At 39.9% G+C, this 13,283-nt stretch overlaps 1 protein-coding gene and 1 long non-coding RNA gene across 4 annotated transcripts in view; one reads left to right on the forward strand and one right to left on the reverse strand.

Moving 5' to 3' along the window:
- Positions 1 to 13,283, reverse strand: part of PDSS2 (decaprenyl diphosphate synthase subunit 2) — a 209,698-nt gene that overhangs the window by 97,086 nt on the left and 99,329 nt on the right. The window lies entirely within an intron of this gene.
- Positions 2,353 to 5,056, forward strand: LOC142827847 (uncharacterized). The gene is made up of 3 exons (XR_012902616.1): positions 2,353 to 2,438; positions 4,094 to 4,160; positions 4,917 to 5,056. It is a non-coding gene; the product is annotated as an uncharacterized LOC142827847 (long non-coding RNA).

Below are 13,283 nucleotides of genomic sequence, written 5' to 3' on the forward strand. Positions count from 1 at the left end.
AGTAGGAAATATACAAAGACTAGAAAACTGATAAAAAGAGAGACCATCTACCAAAATACTTTGTGCATGCGTGCATGTGTGTACAGGTGCATATTTTACTAACTATATATATTTTCTTTAATTACAGTTTACCATATAACCATTAGTTGGCTCCAGCCATGCAAGTCACATTTATTAAAGGCAGCATGTCAAATAGGAGTTGACAATTACAGGATCTATCAATACACATTATGCCAGATGGTAATGAGCCATACACAAAGGGCCAGCCATCCAAAATAATCACACCATTTTCCACAGAAATGTTGAAGAGGTTATGGTTTATTACACAGTGCTCATTAGATATACAGTGGCAGCATTATCATTTTTTTCCTTCATTTGTGTCTCATTTAAGACTCTGTCCCCATAAGCACATTCAAATTAGTACACAAGGTTAAAGCCATTATGGCCAGGGGAAAAAAATTAAGTTGCATTTTATTTTATAGTAATAGTGGATCAAAGGTCCCTGGAATCTATTATTTTCTCAACTATTACCTAACAGGGGATTACAAAGAAAAAAGAATTTTACTGCCAGTATAGCTTTGACATGAACAAAGGTATACCATTTTAAACGAGCAAACACTATATTATTTAATTAAAATAAATACTACATTAAAAATAGTAAGGCTGTGACACAAAGTGTTAAAAGTTACAGAATTATAAGATGAAGATGAATGGTCAGACTTGGCTTTGAACTTTCTCATTTATGCACAGTTTATTCCTTTAACAGTGTTTAAAAGTTTACAAAAAGCAATTAAATATTTCATGGAAGCTTAAAAACTCATTTACTAAAGTCTGGAATGGCAACTCTCAAGTAAACCCATATTGAGGCATTTAAAACACTATTTACCCAGTTATATATGGGGGTTTCTAACAGGAAAAAAATATTTGGGGACATTTGTTCTCTTCCTTTTAGATTTAAGAGCTATGTGGGTGTGACAGTAGTTCTAGATTTCTCGGTGGCAATGTTGTGTCAAAACAAATGAGGATGCCCTTCTTAGCTGATTAAAACATACAACCAAACCCCAAAATTCAGAATGGCAGGCAGCATTGACAAGTCACATTTTGAAGTTTTTTACTGAGTCCACAAAATACAAATTATTCCACTTAGAAATTTTAGATATAAAACCCTTCAGGACAGGGACAGGGGTTTTGTGCATTGCTTGCACCAACATGAGAACAAAAGCACAGTATTTCCACTGCCTGGAAGTTGTAATCTGCTTTATACCAACAGTATTATCAGGTTTAGTCAAATGCAGGTCATCAATTTATTTCATCATCGGCACAACAGTGTCCTCCACTCTTTCCCCATCTTCCAAACTGGCATTTGTGCAAACAGGTACATTCAGTACTAAACAAAACCAAGTGCCCTGACTCAGTTATAATGTACACAGGGCAATGGACTAAATTAAAAGGGAATGCAGAGAGCAACACACACTGGACTAAATTAAAGGGGAATGCACACAGCAACACACACAATATAGGGAACTGTGATAATTGTTTTGTTTTAAAAACAGCTTTTTACACAATGCAGACAAAATGGGATTTAATTCCTTACTGGTAGTGGCAGGAGACCAACAAGAAGGAATATTTTGGCCTAGTGGCCATATACTTATGAAGTCTTTAACCTCAGCAACATCATTCCTAAGGACACATATCTTAGGAGCAGTAAAAGGGATAACAAATGAGCAGCCATCCCAAGCTGTTACCAGCCTTCTCCCTTTTGAGATCGCATTTGCTCTGGCCACTGCCTAAACAAGGCTACTGGTCCATTCACACAACTGCTCAGGGCAACCAGGGAGCCCTCCCAGAAGAGCTTGAGATTCTCTGAAAATCCAACAACTTTCTGTACTAAAGCAGGAGAGGGGGTGGAGACCCAATTTATTATTCCAACGACCAATCTCTGAAGTCAGAAGAGTTAACTACCCTCCTTCCATTACGTAATCCTTGTTCCCAAGACAAATCACCTGAAGTTGTGATCTCGTGAAATAAGCATTTAAATACACCACAAAAATGTATTTGCTTGTCACGAGAAACCTGATCAGTGTTCATTTATGAGTAAGTCCAGATTTACCTACACCATACAGGCTGACATAATTACTTCAACATACAGATAGATCTGTGCCCTCCCACAGCTGCAATGACAACAACCTCCTAAACCTGACACATACACCTCGCTATCTGAATTGAGTGACAGTTCACTGTTACTTTGTGAAAGCAAGAGAAGGAGAGGGAGGGAGGTAATGGCAGAGAGGAAGGTCAAAGAACATGAAAAGGCCTGTCTCTGCCCACTGATCAATACCAATGCTTATTTAGAAGCAACTAGAACAACCAATAAACTGCCCTCTTAACTTGTGATGATAATAAAATAGGGAAGAACTCAGTTGTGAAAGGCTTTGAAGGTAAGGACAAAGACATTTTTACCTGATATAGTGGAATACAGGAACCAGAACAGAAGGATTTAAGAGAGCACAGGTGACAGTTGGAGCAGTGAATCAAGAGAATCTAATCAGCAGCATTTTGAATAGACCTGGAAGGGGTTGTAGGCACTGCAACCAGTGAGGTGATTGTGAGAATAAAGGTATGAAATGAGCAAGGCTGGCCAAGAGTTTTAGCAGTGTGGTCTAAGAAAGGTCAGATGTACGAGATGTTATGAAGGAAAAAGCAGTAAGATTCAGAGATGACCTAAACGTGTGGGTCAAAAGAAAAGGCAAACATGAAGCAAAGATTAAAGGGTTAGGTGACAGGCAGGACCATGGTGCAAACCACTATGACAAAGAAAGAGGAGCAGTTTTGGGAGATAAGAATTAGAAGATCAGTTTTGGCTGTTACTAAGACTCCTCTCTCAAAACTATAGCGTATGCCAGCCATAGACTACTTAGCAGTAATGATTTACCAGCTAAGACTTCTGTCGACCAAACATTAATGTAAATTTGCTCTCTTCTTAATTACAGAGCCTTTAACTCCCCAATGAACAACCCAATCATGAAATCTTATCTATCTCATGACAAATGTAGCACAATGGTTACCAAACAATATTCTGACTCTCAAATGTATGTTTACTTCTGAAAATAAATTGATAATATTTAAAAATTCCTAATTTAAGATACAATGCTTCAGAACTGAAGTACAAGATCTCTCGTAACTAATAAGATAAGATCAAATAATTTTCTGGACATATTTTTTCCCTCTTTCTCTCTCTGTAATGGTTGATTTTCAGGCCTCAAGACTTTGAAATTCAGTTCAAATGTTATTTGCAATGATTGTGTGAGAGAAATCACACTGGGGTAATACAGATTCCAATTACTGTGTAGTGTCCATTATCTATAGACACCAGCAATCCTCTCAATGACTGCTTAGCAGTTCAAGTGTTTCCCCGAAACATTGTCTCCAAGGAGTTGGTATTTAATTGTGTCCAATGTAGCTGGAAGTTAAGGTGCCGTAACCTTAATGTTAACAGGTTCAGTACTAATGACACATGAAATACATTTAACTATTTTATGCAACTGAAGCCTATTAGAAAAGGACGCCTGACAAATGAGTAGACCTGTTAAGAGAATAAATCTTTTTTCATCAAACTGAAAGGAGCAAGACATACAGATAAAATTAAATCTGTGAACAGGAATGTATCAAAAGAAGAGAATACAACAGAAAAATTACCTGAAAGAATTAAAAATTTGCTGTGTCCAAATCAAAATTTGATTTATATTTTAAGGCACCAACTAATATTGAACTTACTTACTTAGAACTCTTTTTTAGACCCAAATGTACTCAACTGCATCCAATGGAATTATTATACTGCAGCTGTTAGTGAGTAAAAGGAATTGAGTGTTACAAACATTTATTAAGAACATATAACAGACTAACATCAAACATTTATTATGGAATTTGGAAGGATAGACTAGGGGGAGAAGTCACAATCAAGTTGCACACATACTCACAAATAAGTGTCAACGTGTATTCTGTCATATACATGCATTACAGAAATAATTTCTGAAATACTATAGATTTTCTGAAAAAACTGGGTTGTTCTGTTTTTTCATCTCTTCACCTGTAGAGCCAGGTATTTTAGCTACCACGAGTCCAACCAACAGCACAAGTGGGAGCCAGAATAACCTACATGGGTGAGCCAAAATAATTTTTTTTATATTAAAATGCCACAGCTGATGTATTGAGACCCCACTGAGTCAGCTTTCCCTGGCAGGCACCTGTAATCCTGTCTTGTTGAGCCAGACACACTAGCCTGCTGCAACAAAGGGACAGGCAGGGGTGCATCCCACAGGCTGCAAACATACCCTGTAAACAGTGCAATGTGAGACCTTACCTGGCACTCAAGCCCTAGTTTTTGGGAGCTGAACCCTAGATAAATCCATTTTAATTTGTATAGAGATCTCTACGGTATAAACTCATGAAATTCGCCCTCTTTTTCAATGTAAAAAGAGATATGCACTGACTTCTTGGCACCCCATGTAATAATTGTTTATTTGGATTTATTAATAAAGAAAAGTGATTTATTAAGTACAAATAGGTAGGATTTATGTGATCATAAGAGATAAGAACACAGAATAAAACAGATTACTCAGAAAAATTAAACAGAGCGTGCAAACTAAGCTTAATACATTAAGAATCTGGTTATAATATCTCACTGTCAAAGTTGTTCTAATATGCTTCTGTCACAGACTGGAAAACCTTTCAACCTGGGCCCCAATCGTTCCACCAGTTGAGTATTAGATGTTTCCAGCAGTCATCTTGGGTGGGGTAACAGGGGAGAACTGATGACTTACATTACCCCACGTCTTATGTTTAAATAGGTTTTGCAAAAGGCAGAAATCCTTTGTGTTCAGTCTAAACTTTCTCTCTGCTCTTTTGGAAAAATACAGCATCCAAGATGGATCCCAGCATCAGAGGACATGGCCACATGTCTTGATAGGACCCAGCATTGTCTCTCCTCCAAGGCTTACAAGAAAAACAAGTCTCTTCGCAGATCATTGTCCTGATTATTGAGCCATTAAATTCATTGAGTATTACTAAATGGCCCACACTTAGCCTGACTACATTAGTAACACAGGTTTATACTTCCTATTTCTAACTTCCAATACAGAATAGATACACGTATACAAATAAGCATCATATTCAGTAGATTATAAACTTTCCAATGATATGTCGCATGAAGTATTTCACATAAAGCATATTTCAGTTATGTGACAGTCATATCATCAACATATTTTCATACAGGATATGGGACACACTGTCTCACTAAATCACTAGGAATTTAATGAGGTCCTGTCACAGAGTGGCTGGCCCCTTTAAAGGTGAGATGGGCCCTGCAACACCTGGGATAAACTTAGATGACCACCAGCTGGTGAGAAGCTACAAGGTCATGTGTAGAGCCCTGCATCCACATCCACGGATATCAGTGGATATAATGCAGATATCCACAGATTTGCAGGGCTCTAGTCATGTGTCTTAATTAGGCCACATTTAATAATAAAAAAAAAAAAAAAAAAAGGACCTTGTGAGAGGCAGAGATGGTCTCTCTTTCTCCTCTTCCCTCAGGGAGAAGATCCTTTCTAGAACTCCAGGAAGGAAGCCTTGGGAGTTACATTTCACCAAAAAGAGGGCATAGACTCTGTTTTTGTGTTGTCGTCTCTTTGGACATCCCAGAAGGGTTGGACTATCCTTACATTACTCAGTCAAAGGGACAAATCACTAAAACAGCCAAACTTGGTTATAGGCTTTTTTTTTAAGAATCTGAGGCATACGGTAATTAAGGCAGGACCATTACAGAGCTGCTGCCCTCAAGGATACCAATGCGGGAGTGGAAGGAAGAAAGGGCACCTGCCCTAGGGATTTAAAAGGGCCTGGGGCTCTCGACCACTGCTACTATGGCAACAGCTCTAAATGGCTGCTGGAGCTCCCAATGGTGCATGCCCTACAACCCCAGTGGCACTGAAGGGCTGACTGAAGGAAGCTAACCCCCAGCCCTGACCTAGGCCCCATTCCTTTCAGGGGGCCTGGAGCCATCTCCCCGCAGGACATGGTGAAGACTCATCAGCCCTGGCTGCCCTATAACAGACCCTAAAAAATAATCACAGCACATCTAGGGGAATGGAAAATAAATCGATTTAGCAAAGAACTATATTTAGTAAAGCTTAATGTGAACTATGAAGACATCTTCCATTAGTAGCTAGGTTCATTTATGGCATTACACAACTAGTACACAACCCAGAAATAAGCTGTAAACAAAAATTAAATATAAATATAATCCATCCCCATCCAAATTATGGGGAAGTATCAGTGTAATCCACAACCTTTCTGCCTCATATGTCATTTAAAATAAATCAAAATTTTTGACTGAATCAAATAAAAATACAATCAGTATTATTGTAATATTTAATTTTATATAATTTTGTTCCTGTAATTTTCAATGTGCTACAGAGATTTGTATTGAAAAATGCATAACTTATAGAATTTGTCAGGGAGAAATTGAGGGTTTTAGCTGCCAGGAACAGCTGGTATTTTTGACTTATGGGAAACAGCAGGAGAGATTTTGAGCCTGCAGAACATGCAAACTACCTGCATGTTTCTGCTTAATTAATAAGCAGTGCAATAGTTAACAATATTGACAAGTTTTCAGTGTGCAACCCTCTCCCCCCAATCTCTTGGACAGGCAGGTATTACCTTCCAAAATTATTGTTTAAGGTGTTGACACCACTGTATTGATGTATGTGTGGAAGGTGTCTTCACAACAGTAAAAGTTAGACTCTGGATCAGAATGCTGCAGCAAAGGATGATTCTGTGACAAATTCAATCACTAAGGAATCACAGAAAAGTCCTGATTAAGAGTGTTGATTGGTCACAATATAATCAATGTAACAAATTTAACTCTATTCTATATAGGCTGGCAGCTAAACCTTCCCCCTTTGTAGAAGTGATTTTATTTTATGTTTTTCCAAGACTCTTCAGTGATCTCTACCACAATGAATTCTGATATACTTTGCATTGTATTCCTTTCTCTTATTCAATATATAATTGCTATATTTGTGAATATTGTTGTATTTGTGAATACTGCAAATGTTGAAAGCAATCAAAAGCTAATGAAGAAAAGTACTGGTAGTAATGAATTAATAATACTGTTAGATTTGAATTTAGAGTTGATTTTTACAGTTGTGTGTGGAAGATGATCAATAGGAATATGTAATCAAGTTGGATGTGCTTTTCATCTCCTGAGACACCTCTTGTAAATTAGATTAATCCTGGTGATCAAAAGCTAAACAAAATAATTTTAAATACTTGCTTAAATAAACCACCTCTTAGTAGATTTTCCTCAATTTTATTAAGATATTGAAAACAAAACGTAAATTCCTTAAAGAACTTGGACAGATTTCATGCTCATCATGTTTTCCTTTATGTTTAAATCAACAATTGTGTCAAGAATACCATCCTAATTAATTTGTTCTTTGATGCTGAATCTTTTAGAATTATCTGTTTTCTATACTTCTCAATTTGCTGAGCCTAAAGCATACACTACTTAGGATACTGTACCAATGCTAATGATAATGGATAAGAATAGTAAGTCCCAGCAGAAATCAGTTTTATGATGAAGAGACTTAACGTGCACCAATAGAGGTAAGGATTGATTGTTAAGGTCTATTGTTACTATAATTAGAAGTCAAACACCAATTAGCATTCCCATTAATAAGATACATCTCTGCAATATCCCCAGCTGAGACCTTGTCTAGTCCTTATGCTGTGGTAAAAAAGCTTAACCATTTGCTGATAATACTCTGCAATTCAGAGTTTAGTCTGAACTTCTATTCACACATATATTACCATCACAGATTACCTTATTTCTTGTTTCCATTATTTTTGTTTCTCTTCACTACCACTCAACATGTTTTGTTTATTGCTACTATGCTTTATTTCATTGGGCTAGGAAACAAGGGGGGAACGAATGCAGCTTTAGATTACTAGACTGCAGCCTGTGGCCATTTCCTCCCTGTAACTACAGGTCAGTCTAAATCTAATCAACTATAGATTTCCATCCCTGGTAAAATCAGTCAAGAAATGAATTTGCAATGAAGTATAAGGATTCAATACTTATTTTTTTATAAAAAACAAGCAGTTAATTTGTGTGTAAATTAGCAGCGGTGATCTAACGTAAAGTTTGGGCATCCACTCCCTTATTTCAAACTACAGAACTGAGAGAGAGGAGAATCATACCTCTCAATTTGTCTGGATTTTATACAATGCAGTATAACCAGAAATGTGGGCTCTCCATAAGCAAAACTATTCATGTTGTGCAGAAGGAGGGAAAGAGAAAAAGAGAAAAAAAATGGCAGAACCAGGAAGGATAACAGGAGACAAAAAACAACAAAAAGAAAAAGGCATATGTCAATGTACTTTATTTACATTTCTTACTCATGGAATAGTAATATACAAGTGCTATATATGGGAATTGAAGAGGAAAGAGACTCTCTGCTGAATCGAACATCAACTTCGGGGGTTTTTTTTAAACAATTACATAATACCTACTAAAGTTCTCATACACACATAAAAATACATACAAAACAAGCAAGTGCCCCATATTTATGTTTAGGTCATTTGTCTCACACATTGACTAATTTGGGTATAAAAAGAGAAAGACAAATAACTAGTGGCCCAATCTAAATCCACTACTCAGTGACCTACTATTTTAAATAAGACTACAGGCAGTCCCCGGGTTACGTACAAGATAGGGACTGTAGGTTTGTTCTTAAGTTGAATTTGTATGTAAGTCGGAACTGGCATCCAGATTCAGCCGCTGCTGAAACTGATCAGTTTCAACAGCGGCTGAATCTGAACGCCAGTTCTGACTTACATACAGATTCAACTTAAGAACCCCAGGCATCCCCAAGTCAGCTGCTGCTGAAACTGATCAGCGGCTGATTCCAGGAAGCCCGGGGCAGGGGCTTCCTGTAGTCAGCCGCTGGTCAGTTTCAGCAGCGGCTGACTTGGGGATGCCTGGGCCAGAGCAGCTGGGGTGCTGCTGAGTTGGTCCAGTAGCGCCGCCGCTCCTCGGCGCTACTGGACCAACCCAGCAGCACCCAAGCTGCTCTGCCCCAGGCGTCCTGATTCAGCCGCTGCTGAAACTGACCAGCAGTGGCTGAATCAGGACGCCTGGGGCAGAGCAGCTGGGGTGCTGCCGGGTTGGTCCAGTAGCGCCCAGAGCGGCACTACGGGACCAACCGGCAGTGCCCCAGCTGCTGTACCACAGGCGTCCGGAGCAAAGTCGCGGAGCACGGGGGCAGCGGGACAGCCCAGACGCGCCGTGGCTGTCCTGCTGCCCTCGGGCTCCGCGGCTTTGCTCTGCTTTGCTCTCCCTCTCCCTGGTCTGCAGACCAGGGGGACGGGGAGCAAAGCCGCGGAACACGCGGGCAGCGGACAGCCCAGACGCGTCTGGGCTGTCCGCGTGCTCTGCGGCTTTGCTCTGCTTTGCTCCCTGTCCCCCGGTCTGCAGACCAGAGAGACGGGGAGCAAAGCAGAGCAAAGCTGCGGAGCACGCGGGCAGCGGACAGCCCAGACGCATCTGGGCTGTCCGCTGCCCGCGTGTTCCGCCGCTTTGCTTCCTCTCCCTCGTCTGCTGGAGACCAGGGAGACGGCCCCGTGCATAACTGCGGATCCGACGTAAGTCGGATCTGCATAACTCGGGGACTGCCTGTATACATACTACTTATTTACACTTTATTTTACTCAAGAACATGGGAGCGTGAAAAATTTTTGATAACCTCATTCCAAAATATAAGTGCAACTGATTTATCCTTTTTCTGAATTAAATGGGTAAAGCACATTCAATGATATACCCCCTTGTCATGTTACTGGATTGTGAGGGGAGCAGCTGGGTCACTGCTACAGCCATGGGGGGGTGTTTGCCCCAAAAGTGGTACAAAGGGGGCCAGGTGAGGGGTCAAACAAAAGCTTACTTTCTTCTGATTCTGTATCTGCTCTTCATATATCTGTATAATGTCTGTGTGTGTAGTTAGGAATCTGTAATCTGTATGGAGACTGGAAGTCTCTCTGAATATGGTTGAGCATTGGGCAGAGCCCAGCCTATGGACATGCTAATTAGCGATGCCCTGTGGGACAATAGCACTCAATGGGCCAAGGACACACCTCGGGAATGGTGACCGACACCTGAGGGCTGCCAGCAGGTAACACAGTGATAGGCGCTGGCCAGGTGACCTGCTGCAGCCAAGAAGAGACCAGGAAGGAGGTATAAAGATGCCAGGCTGACTCCATCTTGGTACTCTGCTCAGCACTTCATCCCAGAGGCAGCAGTGCAGGGATCGAAGAGCCGGAAAGAACTGTGGACCCATCCTGATCTTAGGATGCCCAACAAGGACTTTTAAGCCAGCAGCTGTAACATCTCTGCTAGAGCCTGCATCGAGAACTGGGAGATTCAATGCATGTAATGTACTATCCTTTAACAACCTTACTCTCATGCTTTTCTTTATTGTAGTAATAAACCTTTAGATGTTATATGCTAAAGGATTGGCTCAGTGTGATTTGTGGGTAAGATCCAGAGGGTAAATTGACTGGGGATCTTTGGCTGGTTTCTTGGAACCGGACAGAACTTGTTCGGGGTAGGTGGAATTGGGTTCTAAGACCCCCCACCTGTGTATGAGGCCCGGGGCCATCTGGGGCACAGATATGGCTGGGATGTCGGAGGGGTTTTGCTCATGAGGCTTCAGGCAGGCAGCTCTGGGACTGGTTTGTTGCCTATTTGGGAAGGTCTCCAGTCTGGGGGCTGTAAGGAGCCCCAAAGCTGAGCAATTTGCCCTGAGCGGATGCCCTCAGCTGTGCCCAGACACGGCCCGGTCTGCCACACCCCTTCTTTTCCCAAATTATATTTTCAACACCCTGGAATATGTCAGACTGATATTTAAGGGCTACCACCTGGGGGACAGAGATTTAAAGAGGTCACAGGCATAGATTCCAAAACAAACCAGGAAAAGAAAGACTGGGCTGGTATAATCTCTGACTAGTATGGGAACAATTTAGTTGATGGTAGGACTTCAGGAAAGCAAGTAATTAATCATTACCAACTGCTTGAAGATCAAGTGAGCCATATCCAGCAGCTAATGTCCACAGCATTTAAGTATCAGGCAATGAAGATACACTTTACAGTGCCAGAATTAATATTCCAGCATTTTCATATGTATATAGGATGAATTAATTACACAGTATGGCAAAAGAAAAAGACAATATAATTTACAGCAGAGTTGAAAATTATACGTAAGAGTATTCCAACAAGTATTCTCAATAACCTGAAAAGTGTTGAAATCCATAAAATACACAGTTTCTTCATTTCATATAATCAAGGAATGTGTTCTGCCTTTTATATGCATCTAACTTGTGCCCTTCCCAAGATCTGAGAGAAAAGTACACTGATGGAAAATGATGTCCCTTGGTTCCTATTCAGGAAACTAGTCTTTGTAAAATATCATTTGTAATACATAAAGGAATTGCAAATGGCTTTTAGACCTTGATTTTATAAGCATTTTGTCCTTTTTATTTTATCTATTTAACAGAGAAAAATAGAGAATGAACACAAGTTCCATATACAATGTGTCCTTGGAGAGCCACAAACTGTCACACAAGCTCACAAAAACTACAAAGGATCCAAACCTCCTTACATTTAAAACAAATAGCAAAATCCTCATTTACTTCAAGGGGAGCAGTATCTGCATCATGTATAGTACAAAATAAACAGTGCCTTGGTGCTATGACTAGAATGCATTATTGCTCTCATATTTCATATTGCTACAGATCTGAAGTGTCACAGAAGATTTAAATTTAGCACATTTCCATTGTTTTCACTTTGGCAACCAATAATGAACCCTAATCATCTGCGTGGGAGCATTCGAAGGTTTTTCATCTTCTGAGTGTCTAATTCTAGATATTATGATTGTGTCTTACTTTTGCACTTAAATTACTGGACTAAATCTTCAACGGTCTTAAATCCTCATGGCTTTACTGATGTCCACAGAGCTAAACCAGTTGGCCCATTATTAATTCAGTGTTTTGTTTCTTGTAGTCAGAGTTTCCAAAATTCTACCAAGCACTTGTCTAACTACAGCTTTAAAATGTTCAAAATGTATCTCTTTTCTCAAAATGACTACAAGACTATATGACTTTCCCACATCCCACAGGTTGAGAGCCACTGGTCTAGACTAACACCGTGCAACAAGCTGGGATATAAATTTACAGTACACTAGCTGCCCATATGAACTCTGGTTTCTCCACGCTCAATGTGCACTGATATGCACTGATGTATTCCTGTTCCAGAATGGGACTGATGTGCACTAATGTATTCCTGTTCCAGAATGGGACAGATCAAAGCATACAAGGGAACTTTTAATTTACAATGGGTGAGTGGGGGTACAGACAGTTAATGCTGGGATGCTGTACATTTGCACTCTAGCTTTCTGCATATTGTTTGCTAGACAAGCCTATAAGGTTGTCATTCCCTCCCCTCTCCAAACATACTTTCCTTCTCTTTCCTTTTTTTGTAATACTCTCCTAGAAGTCACATGCTCTCTCTTTTGATCTTTTCTATTTTGCAGATTTTTAATCACTATTTCTAAATAGATTAGGTCATAAATATGTCTCTGTATATTTGCGTGGTTTTGGTCTATCAGAATCAGAGCTGATCACAAAATAATGGTAAATTTCAAAGCTGGTGAAGATAACATTTGTGGGGTAGTCCACAAAAATTCAAATAAAATTTCCATTAAAAAAGTCAACATTTCAAATTTTTCTACCAGTTCTAATCTCACTTATGATTTCAGCACAGTTCCAGGGATAGCTAATTGCCAAACAGCCAGGAGAGAGTATGGGACACAGTTCTCAAAAATCTTTTCATTATGGAAGGACCCAGAAACCTTTATCAGGACTAGGGCCCTATTATGCTTTGAGGTAAATGGACAGTCCCAGTCCTGGTCCTGGACAGCTTACAGTGAGGAGCAACATAGGTGGCTGTCACTTTGTAAATACCCTTCCCACTCATATATTATACATATACTCACATACCCCGATATTTTAAAAAAGGATTTATAACTTTAATAATTACATAAATACTGACTCTTCCCAAATGGCCTTCAGACCAGCTATTACAATACAGTGGAAACTGTACAATTAGGGGACATGCAGGACATGCCACATATGCCGGTCCACAGTCACAGGGGGCCCAAATCAACAGATTCACA

This window comes from Pelodiscus sinensis, chromosome 3 (genome assembly GCF_049634645.1).
Source record: "Pelodiscus sinensis isolate JC-2024 chromosome 3, ASM4963464v1, whole genome shotgun sequence".
In the NCBI taxonomy this organism is placed as follows: domain Eukaryota; kingdom Metazoa; phylum Chordata; order Testudines; family Trionychidae; genus Pelodiscus; species Pelodiscus sinensis.